At 33.8% G+C, this 17352-nt stretch overlaps 1 long non-coding RNA gene and 1 pseudogene across 1 annotated transcript; both read left to right on the top strand.

The window, feature by feature from the left end:
• Nucleotides 1–249: 249 nt before the first annotated feature.
• On the top strand, nt 250–4641 carry LOC132181622 (putative disease resistance protein RGA1; annotated as a pseudogene).
• A 569-nt stretch (nt 4642–5210) lies between these two features.
• LOC148582965 (uncharacterized) lies at nt 5211–10556 on the top strand. The gene is made up of 3 exons (XR_015909525.1): nt 5211–5935; nt 7882–7937; nt 10128–10556. It is a non-coding gene; the product is annotated as an uncharacterized LOC148582965 (long non-coding RNA).
• Nucleotides 10557–17352: the final 6796 nt, after the last annotated feature.

Here is a 17352-nt window from a genome sequence, read left to right as displayed (position 1 = left end):
CTTGTATTCAAACTCGATGGCTCTCTCAATACTATTATTATTATTTTTAATTTCTTTCTTTCTTCAATATTTTTTTAATGTTTCTTTTTGTTTTTGGATTTTTTTATAGGCACGTTGGTTCTTTTTATGGCAATTGGCCATGTCCATCCGCTTCACAGCAAACACATCTTCCTTAATTCTCCTGTCCGACACCTCGATCCCACTGAATCAACAGCAGCTTTTAGCATTCACTCGACTTACGAACAACAAATGGCTGAATCGGTTCTTTTCAACATTGCTGCGGGTATGATTAAGAGTTTGGGCTCTCTTACTCTCCAAGAGACTGGACTGCTCTCTGGTTTCACAGACGAGCTTAAAAGGTTGGGGAACACGGTTTCCACTATCCAAGCTGTGCTTTTGGATGCGGAAGAGAAGCAGGCCCAGAACCATGAGGTCAAAGATTGGCTTGAAAAGCTCAAGGATGCCATGTACGATGCCGACGACTTGCTGGATGATTACTCCACTGAACTTTTGCGGCGACAAGTGATGACACGGGATAAGAAGGCAAAACAGGTACGGATCTTATTTTTTTCAAATCCAACCAGCTTGCATATTTACTCTGGGTATACATGCGGATGCGAATGTATTCACGCTGTTATTGCCGTGAATGAATGCGGTTCTGCTTTTCGCATTTTAGGTAATGGGCCTATTTTAATCTCTTGCTTGGGTTTTCTTTGGGCCTCTATTAGAACCTATTTTAGATGATTTTGAAAATAATTTAGACCATTTTTTAGTGTTTTTGACTTGTTTAATTCATTTCTTTTTTTAAACCCTAATATTTTGAAAATATATTGATCTCACATTACTTTTGCCTTTTTGCCCAAGTGAATGAGTGAATTGTGAAGAGAAAAAACCGAAAACAATGTAAACATAACACATATTTGATCAAAAATGATATCGTTTTGGTGAATTTAATAAATATAATATATAAAAAATATAAAAGTATTATATATAAAGAATATGTGGATGCTGTTATTAACCGCATCTACATCCGCATCCATATATGCGGATAGCGAATGCAGATGGTTAATATCCACATGCATGTATATCCCTAATATTTACAAAATTCAACGTCATTATTACCTATCATTACATAGTTTATATTAATACCTTAACAACATTTTGAAAGAATAAATCCACAACAACAATTTGTTCATTATAATTGTAAACCCAACTATTCAATGGTAGGATAATTCTATAACTATTACAACGATCGGATTCGAATGAGTTGTTTTAAATAAATAAAATAAATAATCTAACTTAAACTATATAATTACAATTCCAGTCATGACCTTCATATTTTCCTTGGTTACAAACATAGCCCAAAAATTGTTTAACTATCAAAATGGACCATACTAAATATTTGGGGTGTATTACAGGTATACCTCTTCTTTTCCAAATCGAACCAGCTTGCATATAGCCTTAAAATGGGTCATAGGATCAAGGCAATTACGGCAAGACTAGATGAAATCACAACTGATAGGATCAAATTTGGCTTCACCGAGCGCCCTATAGGGACACAATTTGAGCATAAGAAGAGAGAAAATACACACTCTTTTGTACGTGAGGAAGAAGTCATTGGAAGAGAAGATGAAAAGAAGGCCGTTAAAGAGTTGTTATTGAATTCCAATGTGAAAGAGAATGTTTCAATCATTCCCATAGTTGGGATTGGTGGACTAGGCAAGACCACGCTTGCTCAATATGTGTACAATGACGAGGAGGTCGAAAGACATTTTGATTTGAGGTTGTGGGCATGCGTCTCTGATTCTTTTGACGTGAAAATTGTTGTTGCAAAGCTCATAGAATCTGCCACTAAGAAGAGACTTGAAAGCCATGAGATGGATTTGTTGCAAAGTCAGCTTAGAGCAGAAATTGATGGGAAGAGATATTTACTTGTTTTAGATGATGTATGGAACGACAATCGCAATACATGGTTGAGCTTGGAAACATTTTTATTGGGTGGCTTGAGGGGAAGCAAAGTTTTGATTACTACACGCAGCATAAAAGTTGCAGAGATTACTGACACATTGTCTCCGTATCTTTTGGGAGGTCTATCTGAAAGCAATTCTTGGAATTTATTTAAGAGAATGGCATTTAAAGATGGGGAAGAGCCAAAGAATCCAAAGCTAGTAGAAATAGGAAGGGAGATCGTACAAAGGTGTGTGCAAGTTCCTCTTGCTATAAGGACTATATGGAGTCTATTATATTTCCAAAATTCAGAAGCTGATTGGTTGTATTTTAAAAACAATGAACTTTACAAAATAACTGAACAAGACAATGGTATTTTCTCAATACTTAAGTTGAGTTATGATCATCTTCCGTCAAAATTGAAGCAATGCTTTGCCTTTTGTTCATTGTATCCAAAAGATACTTACATTGAAGTGAAGTATTTGATTCAACTATGGATAGCTCAAGGCTTTATTTATTCATCAGATAGAAACAGATGTCTTGAAGATGTTGGTCGTGAGTATTTTATGGAATTGCTTCAGAGGTCGTTTTTCCAAGACATACAAAGAGGTGTTATGGGTGATATATCCAATTGCAAAATGCATGACCTTATGCATGATGTTGCGCGATCAGTAGCCGGGGATGAGTGCATAATTTCAAATCCAAATGGAGAAATAGTAGTTGAAAGAACTCGTCATGTGGCATTTAATTCTTTAAATTCCTTGCCGGATATTCTAGCTCTTTTGTGCAAGGCTGACAAAATGAGAACCCTTCTTCTACGAATTCAACCATTTGCAATATTTGATGAAAGTTTGATTGCGAACATTGCAGTATTTGACTGGAATAAGCAGATTTATGATACACTTATTTCAAGTTTTAAATGCTTGCGTGCATTGAATATGAGTTGTACGAGTATTCAAAAAGTACCAAATTCCATCGGCAAGTTAAAGCATTTAAGATTTCTTGATCTTTCTTGGAATAAAGATATCAAACTACTCCCCACTTCTATAACTAAATTGCAAAATTTGCAAACATTAAGACTTGACTATTGTTGTGGGCTTAAAGAATTGCCTAAACACACAAGCAACTTGATCAACCTTAGGCATCTTACGTTTTTTGGGTGTGAGAGCTTGACTCATATGCCGCATGGACTGGGAAAGTTGACCGCTCTCCAAAGACTAACGTTTTACAAGTTAGGGATGAAGGAAAGTTGTGTTCCAAAGCAGGAGAGTGGGCTAGGCGATCTTGATGGTTTCAATGAGTTGAGAGGACAATTACTTATCAAGGGTATAAAGCACTTAAAATCTTCTCCATTGGAAGCCAAGGCTGCAAACTTGGAGAGGAAGCAATACATTGACGATCTGTTCTTAAGTTAGGACCAAGAAGCTGATGATGATAGTGGTAAGGCAATTACAAATGATGAACAAGTGTTGGAAAACCTTCGGCCACACCTAAATTTGAAAATGTTAACTATAGAAGGATATGCAGGTGTGAGGTTATCTAGTTGGGTGTCCTCACTCTCGAATTTGACTGATATGAGCATAGTGGGATGTAAATGGTGCCAACATATCCCACCATTGAACCGATTCCCTTTTCTCAAGCGTCTTAGTCTTTTGAACTTGAGTGCGCTGGAGTACATAAGCAATGATGGTAGTGACTTTTCCTCTTCTCCCCTAAAATATCTCTGGCTTGATACATTGCCTGAGTTGAAGGGATGGTCGAGGATAAGGGAAACAGTAACAGTAGCGCATGAGCCACATCATCATCTTCCATTATTCCCATCATTTCCTTGCCTTTCTATTTTGTATATTACTGATTGCCCTATGATGTCTCTAATACCAGACGTAGCACCAAAGAGCGAAACAACACCCTTCTCTTCATCCTCCTTTTCCGGTCTCTCCAAATTGAAGTCTCTTCGTCTTCAAGGATTAAAGGAACTTGAATCTCTTCCGGAAGAGTGGCTGCAAAACCTCCCTTCTCTTGAGACTTTAAAGATTTGGAGCTGTCCGAAATTGCGAATATCTATGTCTCCCCTCTTTGGACATCTCACCGCTCTGAAAAATCTCTGTATTGGGGGCTGCAAGGAACTTATCAGCAATGAGAATGAAGATGGCGCACATTGCCTTGTACCTACAAGACTTGGCCATCTATCTATAGTAGATCTTCCAAACGTGGTTTCTCTCCCAAGAGAGCTTACAGATATTACCACTCTGCAAGGGCTTCAAATTATTGATTGCCCTAGTTTGGTGTGTTTGCCGGATTGGATTGGCAACCTCACTTCTCTTCAAGAGCTTGGGATCCTCGATTGTCCCAATTTAATATCACTGTCCGAAGGTATGCGCCGCCTCACCTCTTTACGTCATTTGTGGATTGCAAAATGTCCTCGCTTGGAGGAAAGATGTGAACAAGAAATGGGAGAGGATTGGCCCAAGATTGCTCACATCCCAAACTTTAGAAATGGCGGTAATGGTAATTATTGGGAATGGAAAGAAAGCCTGGATAGCCAACTTGTTCAGGTTTTTTAAGTCACCAATTACTCTGTATTTTTTTATTTTTTTTTTCTTCTTGTTCATCTTAATTTCACTCAGTCAGGCTTTTAATACATATCATATTTGATTTCATATGCAGGAAGTCAGGATGGCTTTTGAAGTATAGACACTTCTTCAGACCTTGCTGAGAATCAGATTTGTGCAAGGCTCTAACATTTCCAGTATTGTTTCCTATCTTTCACTTCAACGGCATTTCCAGTATTGTTTTCTTTATTTTCGCGTTGCAATTTGAAATTTAAATTCTACAAACGGTAGTGTTACGTATTAGGTAAAAGACTTATAATATACCAGGGAAGTTAATCCCCTCCCAAATTTTCACAAAGATTTAATACAAATTTTGGCATTACTATGTTAGGATTTTCTCGATGTCAAATCTAGATCCTGTTGAACGTTTTGGGCACACTCTTTTCATTGTTACTGCTATTGGAGCCTAACTGCAAGTAGCTCCATCCATGGATGAAATTTACATGTTTATTATTTTCACTGGAAAAGTTTTGAGTTATTGGTGAATTTGGTATTTGGTTATTTTGATTGAAATGAGCAATTCATGAAATGGCTTGTGGGAATCATGTGGAGACTCCTAGCTGTTTGGATATGAAAATCTCACTTATTTAAAGAAGGCAGAGACAGACAAAAGACTTGGTATAAGTTTATCTTTTTTATCTGATGGTGGAATTGTATTAGTGACAACACATTTTAGAATTTGCTAAATCTTTTGACTTCTTTAGGCATAGAAACACTCATATATATACTACCAATGTTAAAATGTCAATTTTATTTCTTCTTCCTTATTTCACTCCAAGAATTTGATATTTTGGAGAAATTCTTATTTATCCCATTTCATATGCAGAAACAATTGAAGCGCTGACATAGTGACATACCAATTCGAATCTTCTTCACTCTGCAACTGTGCAATAAGTTGACAAGTCGGGAATTAGATCTCATTGCTTTCATCATTACAATTGCTCATTCCACGATTGATTTCTTTACTTAAACCAACCACAATATCGATATCATCTAAAAGATCACAAGGTGCTGAAAGTTGAAGCAGTAGATGCGAGTGGAACCTGACCGAAGTTTTTTTGTGAAAAGGGTGCTCATCTTATCATTTGCTGAAAGGATTGAACTCCTCTTATATCGTCCTGTGAATTGTGATCCTCTTCATCTTACTTTATAAGTACTGGTTTGTGATTTCTATTTCTCTTTGCCCCTAGTTTCATGCTTCCACTTCCTCTTGCCTTGGAATTATGCCGTTTTCAGTTAACTCGCTCCTTACTCCAAAACTCTCATTTCACAACTGAGGCGAAGAAGGGATCTATAAAATGAAGCTTTTTTCCCTCCGAAGGAAACCCTGGGAAAGAGGTAGAGCTGAAAGTGGTGCCTCCTCAAGAATCGTTTGGGTATTTATCCTGATTTCAACATGTTTTTTAAAATGTGTTTGATAGCTTTGTTTGGATTAGAAGCATGATCTTGATATTTAAATCTCGAGATGCACACATTGATAGTGAAACTGGTCACAATTTAAGCAAAAGTGAGAGACATGAATCATTTTAAGGCATACAAACATGTAAAATAACAGATGTTAACACCCTAAAATTTTTGAAATTGCTCAGACAACCTCTAAATTCAACCACACTTTATTACGATGAGCTTGTCTAGTGTAAACCACCTTAATTTTCATTGATGCTCGATCTATGGGGCTGGGTCAGACTACGGCTCTGTTAGACTTGAAGGAGCGTCTGCAGTTTTTACTGTCTAGGTCCTCATGTGCAGCTCCCAGCGAGTAAATACTAATATAATCACGCACAAATAAAATAGCAACAGTTAATCTCTCCCACTTACCTTTTTTTAATTAGGCAAAAAAAAAAAAAAAGAAGAAGAAGAAGAAGCTGAGCTTGTCTAAGTATCATGGCTTTGTACAGGCAAAGGTATATGTAGACAGAGCACCATTATTTCAAACAACACAGCCCCTTGCAAATTTCACATTTAGCAAATCAATCATTTACCTTTTTGTTAAATCAATCAAGGCCAACCTCGTACTTTCCTTATAAAGATTATTTAACTTCTTTTCATAATTCCATCTTCTCCTCTTTTCCTTTACAACTCCTAATCTTTATAATCTATTGATCTCTCATCTCACTCTTTGCTCTACTACGACTCTATTACACATTTTTTTATTGATATACCTACTCTTAAACTATTAATTAAATGATTATTACTTTAAGTCTTTTATATCACATTTAGCAAATTAAATGCATCATCATATTATTTGTTAGAGATGATATATAAGCAAAAGTTGAATACGTAAAATTGTTAAATTAGTAAGGGTTTTGTCAAAATCTTTTAAAAAGTAATTATTTCATATACATAGTAAGCAAAACTAATTCTTGATTTAGAATAAGTATGGTAGTTTATAAAATTATGAAAATTTCTTTGGGTTGATAGTGGAATTTGTTTCAGAATTTGCTGCATCTTTGACTTCTTTAGGCATAGAATATAGAACCACCCATACCAATGTTAAAATGTCAATGCTATTCCTTCTTCCTTTTTTCACTCTTAAGAGTTTTGATATTTTGGAGAATTTCTGATTTTCAATCATATGCAGAACCAATTGAAGCACTGACATATATGGATTTAAGATTTGAAACTTCTTCACGCTGCAACCATGCAATAAGTTGACATATATTGTCCTGTGTTCCACTTCATCTAGCTTTTCAAGTGCTGGCTTGGTTTCCATGCTTCTCTTGCTTAAAGCTTAAAGCTTTGATCGTGCTTAGCATTTGTGACTGAAACATGAATATGCTTCTCTTACGGATGTGACATTTTGTGAGTGAAACTTGACTGGACTTAGATTTCATTTTAAGAATTGAAAGTAAATATTGATTTCACATTAATACGCAAGTTTAATAGTTCAATTCTACCACAACTGGATTCTTTGAGGGCACTAAATGCAACACGTATTTATTGGATTTTGTTGAGTTTTAAACACATGGGTGGAAAAGAATTTAAGTTTCATATTACAAAGATTAGACAAATATGAATGGTTAATGTAATACAATAAACCCAATTACATTATTTATTTAGTTTTAATAACAACCTGAAAGGAATTCCAATTGCATAATGGTGTGCTCATCTGCACAGCAGGCTTTCCATTGATGAAAGATTTTTCTTGCATGCAACCTAATTAGCAGTCTTATTCAATTCTTCTACCGTATGCCTTTCTCATAAACTATTATATCTGAACAATTATTTATGGCTATGAGCTAGTTAGCTCAACCAACTTCAATTTCATGTGTTTTCTGTAACTTTACAAGTTGGAACTGAAGTTTGTGATTTTGTTCTGTAGCTTGATGTTGATATTGCAACTCATATACAAGTCAAGGAAGATGGACCTAAGAGGAGGTTTGCTACTTGTGATTAAGTTGTCTTTTATGCTATTGAGCAGAAATTTAATAGGTTTTTATGGAATGGGAAGGATGTGGAGGCTATTGAGCAAAAGTGGCTTGGAATGATATTTGTTTTCCTAAGAAAGAGGGTGGTTTGGGGCTGAAGAGAATTGATGTCTGGAATAAAACCTCTATGCTTAGGCACATATGGAGTTTGTTTGCTAGATCAGGTTCTTTGTGGGTGGCTTGGATTAAGGCAAATTTTCTGAAACACAGGAGTTTTTGGAGTGTCAATATACCACGGAATTGCTCTTGGTGTTGGAGGAAGCTTCTCAGGTTGAGGGATACTGCTAAGAAGTTCTTGAGATTTGAGGTTGGGGATGGAAGAAATATACATCTCTGGTTGGATTTTTGGCATCCTGATGGCATTCTTCTTAAGTATAGTTTTAGAGTTGTTTATGATGCTCAAAGTAGTGTGGAGGCAAAATTATCTTCTGTTATCCATAATGGAGAATGGTTTTGGAGGCCTGCTAGGTCTGAAGCCTTGGTGGATATTAAACTCGGCTTATTGAAATCAGTTTGGGTTCTTGTGATAAACCTATTTGGATTGCTTCTAGGAAAGGTATCTATGTAAGTTCAGATACTTGGGAGGCTCATAAGGAAAAAATGGATCAGATTGAGTGGTGGAGACTAGTCTGGTTTTCTTTAGCCATTCCTAAGCAAGCTTTCATTTTATGGCTTGCCATGAAGGATAGGTTGGTTACAGGAGTAAGGTTGCTGAGTTGGGGTTATAGAGGAGATATTCAATGCTGTTTTTGCAGGAATCAAATGGAGAGCTGAAACCATTTATTTTTTGAATGTAGCTTTTGTTATAGAATTTGGAAGTTTTGTATGACTAGATGCAAAGTGGCTAATCCCCCTATTATATGGGAGGATATTCTTCAGCTGGGATGTAGTTCTTGGAGTTGTAACACTCTTAAAGGCTTGCTCTATAGGCTGGCTTTGGGTTCTGCAACTTATAACATTTGGTGCACTAGAAATGAAATTAATCATGCAGGCCATCCACACACTGAGGAGCAGATTTTGAAGAAAGTATTGTGGGAAGTTCGTGCTAGAATTGTTGGGAAAGGAAAGTTCCCAAGGACTAGGGAGAATATGTTACTCTGCTCCTTATGGAACTTGTCTGAAAGTCTGTTTTGTTGATGATATGTTGCAGGTTTTTTTAGGTTTGTTTATGGTTTTGAGGATAATCCGTTTCCTCTGTAAGGGTGTTGCTGCAGATTTCATATGTGGCTTCTTTGAGGATAGGGTCTTTTTCCTCTGTTTTGTTGGATTTTGTTTCTGATTTGAGGCTATTGTTTAGCCCTTTGTAAGGGTTTGGTTTAATTGTTTGGGCTGTTAGCTAGCGTTTTTTCTGATGTTTGTTGTTTTTTGGCCTCTGTGTAGGCTGTTTTCAGTCTGTTAATCAGGTTTGTATTAGTTGTTGGTATGTTCTTGGTTTGTTTTGTTAATGAAGTTGCTTATTCATCCAAAAAAAAAAAGTTGTCTTTTAGCATTATAATTTGTTGTTCATTTTTATGTTCTTGTGGTTCTACCTTCGCACGATCCAACCTATTGGGAGGTCATACTCTGAATGAAGTTTGATACTTGTTTGCAAAGAATGGGTGCATTTTTCTCTCCAATTTACAGCTTACTTTATATAGAGACAGCAGATAGACTTGGATTACTAGTAGAAATCATCAAAATCATTGCTGATATCAACATTGATGTGGAATCAGCAGATCATTGACTTAGAACTATGCTCTCTCTCAATCTCTCTCTCTCTGTAAATTGTACCAAATCATCCTTGAGCTATATAAATAAAAATCCTTTGTTTAAATTGTGTGCTTCATGAATTTGAGTTATGGTTCTTAGTTACATTTTGTGACTCGATCCCTTCTAGTTACCTTGAAAACGACTAGTTATCAATAATGTTTGTCAAGTAAACCTTTCCCTTCGCAATGGGTTTTTAAATTTTAAAAATGAGCATATATTTCCCATTGCTATTTTCTGACTTGGTAATCTTGGCAGCTCATAAGAGCATATGGCCATGGTTGTGCATATCTTTTTTTCATATATTATATGCTCCTCAACTTCTTAAATGAATTCTTGACTAGTGCTTGGAAACTATTGTATATGTTAACAAATGCCTTTTTGTTTTATTCAGGTTAATGTGCGGGGGATCTTTTCAAGGAGTACTGCTTTCTCTTTTGCAGCAATTAGCTTGTGATATCTGCAACGATCTACCCTAAAAACTTGTTTGGATGATAGATGTGGCTATTGTCATAATCCCAACAGACTTGATGAGTGCAATACATGTGCGGCCCATCTTGATCAACCATCAACGTAGCTGGCCTACAATTACTAGTTCTGAGCTCACCAGTGTTCAGCTTCTAATGCATGTCATGAATTCGATGCTCATCGTGACTTGTAAATGACTCTACTTCCTCTAAATCGTGCAAATTACATTAAGCCATGCTGTTAATGTATTGTGAAGGTTGTGCAAATCTCACTGGGAGGGGTCCCAACTGTGTAGATTCAAAATTATCTTTAGGATTTGTGAAAGAGGCTAGGTTCTTCAGATTCATATCGTAGCTTCGCTTTGTTACCTTGTCCAAAGTTTTCTGCCGTAATGAAATTATGCATTTTGTACTCCATTTATTTTCCAATCTCTTTTACTATATATGTTAATATGTTATATGATTTTGTTCTATGCTCTGTTCTAGTCAATTTAGCTGAGGGGGGTTTTTTTTTTCTTCTTCTTTGTGTTTTGTTTTGTTCTTCTATGTTAAGTAATAAGTGGGATTTGGATAATTGATACCAAAAAAAAAAAATTAAACAGTAATTAGCAAAGGAAAAAAAAAAAAAGCAATAGCCATTTATTTCTTAAAAAAAAAAAAAAAAAAACATTATTAGAACACTTATCATCAACGACGATTGTGTATAGTTGTCACTAATGATGTACATATAATCATCAATGACAAGACGTTGCTGAAAGGATTACTATTAGCGAAAACCTTATGTTGAAACTTGGCTCTATGACTCTGCTGATGGCAACAACAGCGGCGCCACCAATTAATCAGCTGAGTTTGGTGATGGCGATGCTTGGCCCTATGCATGGTTAGCTGCATTTTTCATTTTGTTTAATTTCTGATGCCACAATATTGAACCAACATTGTTGCATTAATTGGCCTTGAATTAGAAACTTGGTCACACACCCTGGTGATATTTTTATTTTAATAAGCACTTATCTACTATATTAAATATTTAATTAAAATTAAAAATTTTGAGCTTCAAAAGCTTAGGGACACGGTTTCCACTATCCAAGCTTAGAAGTAGCAGGCCAAGAATCATGCTATCAAAGATTGGCTTGGAAAGCTGAAGGATGCCATGTGCGAAGCCGACGACTTGTTGGATGACTTCTCCACTCAACTTCTACGACAACAAGTGGTGACACGGGATAAGAAGATGGCAAAAGTGGTAAATTCATATATAAATGTGCATATATATGATGATGTTGTCTGTGACTAAAGCATCCTTAGATCTGCAAACAAATATTTATCACAAAACAAGCACAACAAATATATATCATTTTACTTGCAATATATATATATATAGCTAAGCTGCGTTTGTTTCGGCGTAAAATAATTTTTAGAAAATATTTTTAGTTTGATAAAAAAGTTTATTTAATTTCCGTAAGATAATTTTTCTTTTTAAAACTGTAAACTATTATTTGAGTTTGAGCTTCTCATTATGAAATTAGCTAAAAGAAATGATAATCAAATAGAAAAATAAAGACAAGATGGAATAAAAAAAAAAATAAAAAAAAACAAGATTTTAAGTAGTTCGGTTTATGACCTACGTCTACATGATAAAACCCCATAGGCTACATTTTGCTCTTATTTCACTTGATTGATTTTTTACAAAGATCAATCAATATCCCTACTTATAGGAAAAATAGGATAGGTGAATACACTACAAATAAGGTAATCAAATCACAAAGAGTTGATACGCAATTGCTATGATTTGATTGTAATCACAAGACCCGACTAAGCCATTGCCAAGATTTCACCGGAATATCAATGAGATCCGGTTAGGACTCGGCTAATATTTTGATAATTTTGAAAAATATTGTTACAATTAAAAGTTTGGTGATCGAGACGTGGTTTTCTTTTTATTTCCATTCAACTCTTCCGGCCCACTCCCGCATTTTTTTCAACATTTCCCATTCAACTAATAGTGATGTCCCACTCCCGCATTTTTTAATTTTTTATTTTCAAAAATTAAGTTTTTTTTTTTTTTTAGAAATTTTAGTATTTTTTGTTTTTATTTTATTAAGGATTGTTTCATCATTGTCATTGAGGAGAATATTAACAATATTTTGATAATTTTAAAAAATATTTTCACAATTAAAAGTTTTTTTTCTTTTTATTTCCATTCAAGTCTTCCTGCCCACTCCCGCATTTTTTCAACATTTCCCATTCAACTAATAGTGATGTCCCACCTACTCACGCGGGTTCCATTTTCCAACTAAATATCTCTACATAATCTTTGAACATAATTGGCACTCCTTGAACTATTCACGCGGGTTACATTCAACTATTTCGATTCAACTGATAATGATATGGAATGGACCAACCTCTAACACGGTTTTAACGAAAATGATGCAATCGGTTCCCATTCATGCAAAGAATGTTATAAGTCATGGTATGGGATGTTAGGACAAATGGCCGACTCAGTTCTCTTCAATATTCTCTCGAATTTTCAACATACCTCTTAAATTATGAAAAATTATCAATGATGAAAATACTTTTAATAAAAAATAAAAATAAAAACATATAAAAAGTGTCTAAATTTAAAAATATAAAAGAAAGAGCATTAAAAATTTTTGTTTTCTTTTAAATTATTATTATTATTTTTTTAATTTATAGGACTATTTTAGTCTTCTTGAGAAATCTTTTTTTTTTTTTTTTTTTGTGAGTACTTGATAAATCAGTTCTCTTCAATATCTTTCAAACTTTAATTAATTAGGAAAATGTACCTTTTCAATTACAAAAATTGTTAATTAATGTTTTCCTGTGATGAAATTATCCTTAATAAAATAAAACCATTATATATATATATATATATATATATATATATAACTAAAATTATAAGAAAAAAAAGTGTAGCCAAATTTTAAAATATAAAAGAAAAAACAATAAAAAGAATTTGTTTTTTTATTTTGAATTTATAAGAATATTTTTATCTTATTCAAAAATTTGTAGAGTTTTTTTTTTTTTTTTTTTTTTTTTTTTTTTCTTTGGTAGTTTAGAGAAGATATTATTTGAATTAAAAGTTTAGAAGAGAGATTGTAAATTCCGTAATAACTTAATTATAATATATCAAAATTTCTTTGTTAATGAAATACTTTCTTATTCATGCATATTAGACCGCCACACGGCTATGAGCCACCCATTTTTGAGCTTTGGAAATTGTTTCAGCGAGATGATAAGAAGATTTATGAGCCGCACATGGCCACATCATATCTAATGTATTCCCTTCAAAGTTTGAACGTCAAGTCAACGATGCACCTCTGATCAATAATATATCCCATGCACCTCTGTGCATGGTTAGGCTGCATTTTTCATTTTGTTTAATTTCTGATAGCATTGTTTTGCATTAGATTTTTTTTTTTTTTTGGTTGATAGTTAGTACAATCTTTGGTGATGAGTGGGATTTACAGAGTTATCCCTGCAATTTGATTCTAGAGCTTAAGATTTAAGAAGAATGAGTTAGAAGTTGAAGTTCTGATGACTATCTTAAGAAACCTCATCTGAGACTCATAATATAATAGTCTTTATAAACACCAATATCAAAACAACCAAAACAATTATCTCATAGCCTTGATGAACACCTATATGAGGCACCCAGCCAGGACAGTTTGAATTGGGAACGTGGATACATGATGCTTGGGGCAGTGTAGCAGAAGTCCAGGGATTAGGATCGATCACCATCAACACTTTTATTCCTTAGTTGATTGGGTTTGGATGTTACTTCGGGAAGCAAATCTTTTTAAGCTCCTTGGGTTAGAGCATCTCCAAGAAAGTAAGCAAATCTTCTATAATCCACTAGGTCTAAATCAAAAAAATGACGGAGAAAATGAGAATTCAAGACAATTTGATGTTTATAGGCTACTTCAAAACCTGATTAATTCCAAGCCAACCTGAATTTTTGAGCCAACACGAGCTGATATATTTAACAGGTGAGGCACCAAACATGAAATATTTAATTTAAATCGAAGGCAAATTGATGAAGTTAAAATTCAAATTTAAGACCTCTAGTTCTAATACCATACAAAATTACAATTTTAAAAAAAATGAATCAAATAACAAAAGTTAATCATTTAATGCATAATGAGCTATAAGATTGTCAAGGCTGCACTCGTAAAAGGTCGTGTCATTGTCAGCGAAGACTTATCACTTGGGTTCAGATAAACTGATCAAAGGATTGAAAGGCTGAAAATTGAAATTGCTAAAACTAAAAAAATAAATTTCATCATTAAATCATTGAAATTTATAATCTGTCATCCCCCACTTTAACGTGTCCTTTACTTTTACTGTTTTTGTTTTTGTTTTTATTTTTTTTCTTTTTTATCAGTTTGGCTTGTTCATCTGCTTTACAACAAATACATTTTCCTTCTGCGCTCAAACACCTCTCACTGAATCAAAAGCTGATTCTGTACCCATTCAATTTGCCTTTGGTGCGTCTTTTAGTTTAAATATTATCAAATCCAAGAAAAATATTTTTACAATAATTGAACTCAAACAAAATGAAAGTAATTCATGCTTATGTAGAATTTTTCAATTAAAATTGAATTTCTTGGCATTTATGAGCTTGATATAGGCTTTTGTTGTCATATATATTGGCTTGTAGAACAGAAACAGAACATGCTTGATTACAAAGGCTTCGCAATTTATCATATTGAACCAACATTGTGGCATTAATTGGCCTTGAATTAGAAACTTGGTCACACACCATGGTGATATTTTTACTTCAATAACCACTTATCCACTATAAAATGCGAATTAGTGAGGCAATAATTTGAGCTTCAAAAGCTTAGCGACACGATTTCCACTATCCAAGCTGTGCTTTTGGATGTGGAGGAGCAGCAGGCCAAGAACCATGCTATCAAAGCTAAAGGATGTCATATATGTACAAAGCCGACGACTTGCTAGATGACTTCGCCACTCAACTTCTACGTCGACAAGTGATGACACGGGATAAGAAGGCGGCAAAATGGGTAAATTCATAAATGTGGATATGATGTCTTCTGTGACTAAAGCATTCCCAAACCCTGCATACAAATATTTATCACAAAACAAGAGCCACAACAAATATATATATATATATATATATATAGATATCATTTTACTTACAATATATATATCATTTTAGGTAAGCTGCATTTGTTTTGGCGTAAAATAATTTTTAGAAAATATTTTTAGTTTGATGAAAAAGCTTATTTAATTTTCATAAAATAATTTTTTTAAAAAAAAAACTGTGAACTATTATTTGAGTTTGAGCTTCTCATTCTGAAATTAGCTAAAAGAAATGATAATCAAATAGAAAAATAAAGACAAGACGGAATAAAAAAAATAAACAAGATTTTAAGTAGTTTGGTTTATGACCTATATATGTCTACATGATAAAGCCCCATAGGCTACATTTTGCTCTTATTTCACTTTTTTGATCTTTTACAAAGATCAATCAATATCCCTACTTACAGGAAAAATAAGATAGGTGAATACACTACAAATAAGGTAATCAAATCACAAAGAATTGATACGCAATTGCAATGATTTGATTGTAATCACAAGACCCGACTGAGCCATTGCCAAGACTTCACTGGAATATCACCAAGACTCGGTTAGGACTCGGCTAAGACCCCGACATTGTCAAAGAAAAAAATAATTGGTAGAACAAAAAGCAATTAAAGTAGAATCAAATTTGCAAGAAATTGTGAAAGAAAAATTTAATTATACACACTCCTTTTTATTCATTCCCATCTTTTAAGAATTATCAATAAAAAGAAGCAAATTAAAAAAATTGGTTGTTGTTTCTACCCCCACAATTATTTCACCTACTCATGAATTATGTTTACCGATTTCAAAAAATAATGAATTAGAGAAAATTGAGGAGAGTAAGCAAATAGAGGAATTAAGTAATTAAAGGGAAACTAGTAAGCCATTGGAAAAAATAAAAAATAAAAGGGTAAAGTTCACGTACCCCCTCAAACTACCACTCAATTGACAATGTATCATCAAACTTTGATAATATCGTTCCAAACTACTAAAACATTGTCAATGTCACCCCAAAACTAGCAAAAAGATAAAAATATGCCTATAAATTTCTCAAGAAGACAAAAATACCCCTATAAATTTGAAAAAAAAAATGAATTTTTAATTTTTTTTTAAATGAAAAATTTTAATTTTAAAAAAAAAATTTAAAACAAATTTTTTTAAACGAAAATTTTATTTTTTTTAAAACAGAAATTTTTTATTTTAAAAAAAAAAAAATTAAGTTCTTTTTAGAAGTTTTAGTATTTTTTGTTTTTATTTTACTAAAGATTGTTTCATCATTGTCATTGAGGGGAATATTAACAATATTTTGGTAATTTTGAAAAATATAGTCTTTGATGAGATGTGGTTTTCTTTTTATTTCCATTCAACTCTTCTGGCCCACCCCCGCATTTTTTTCAACATCTCCCATTCAACTAATAGTGATGTCCCACCGACTCGCGCAGGTTCCATTTTCCAACTAAATATCTCTACGTTATCTTTGGCACGGCACTCCTTGAACCATTCACACCAATTTCAGTGGCGTGGCTTAAATGTCAAGCAAAGTAGAAATGGGATTTACTTGGAAGACCCAACTGGAATTTCTGGAAATGCATGTCTGATTGAATCCAATCTTCAAATAATACGAAATTCCACTTCACAAAGATCGAACCAATTTTAAAAAGTGTGGACTTTTTTTTGTTAGCAGATTTATAAGATACCCAGTTCACCGTCCATATTAAACACCTTTGGATCCGACTCGGCCACACAGCTTTAACCGTGTTGATGTCACGTACAGCTTCTTGTTTTCCAAGAAAGTGAGAAATTATAATAATAAAATGCACTCAATTGAAAGAAAAATAATTTCTTTCTTGCCAAGAGAAAAAAAGGAAGAATTACATTTGACACGCATATATAGCATAGGTGTTGGTGAATAAATTTTGCAAAAAATTTAATTTGGATAATGAAAAAACATAAAGATACCTAAGTTCACCGTCCTTATAAATATAAACCCATCGATAATCGTTGAAATACTTATACGTCAATACCAATACGGCCTGGCTGATTTGATGA

The sequence above is a fragment of the Corylus avellana genome, assembly GCF_965113065.1.
Source record: "Corylus avellana chromosome 5 unlocalized genomic scaffold, dhCorAvel1.hap1.2 SUPER_5_unloc_2, whole genome shotgun sequence".
NCBI classification, from domain to species: domain Eukaryota; kingdom Viridiplantae; phylum Streptophyta; class Magnoliopsida; order Fagales; family Betulaceae; genus Corylus; species Corylus avellana.
Note: the sequence above shows the minus strand (reverse complement) of the source record. Positions and strands in the feature narration are given on the sequence as shown.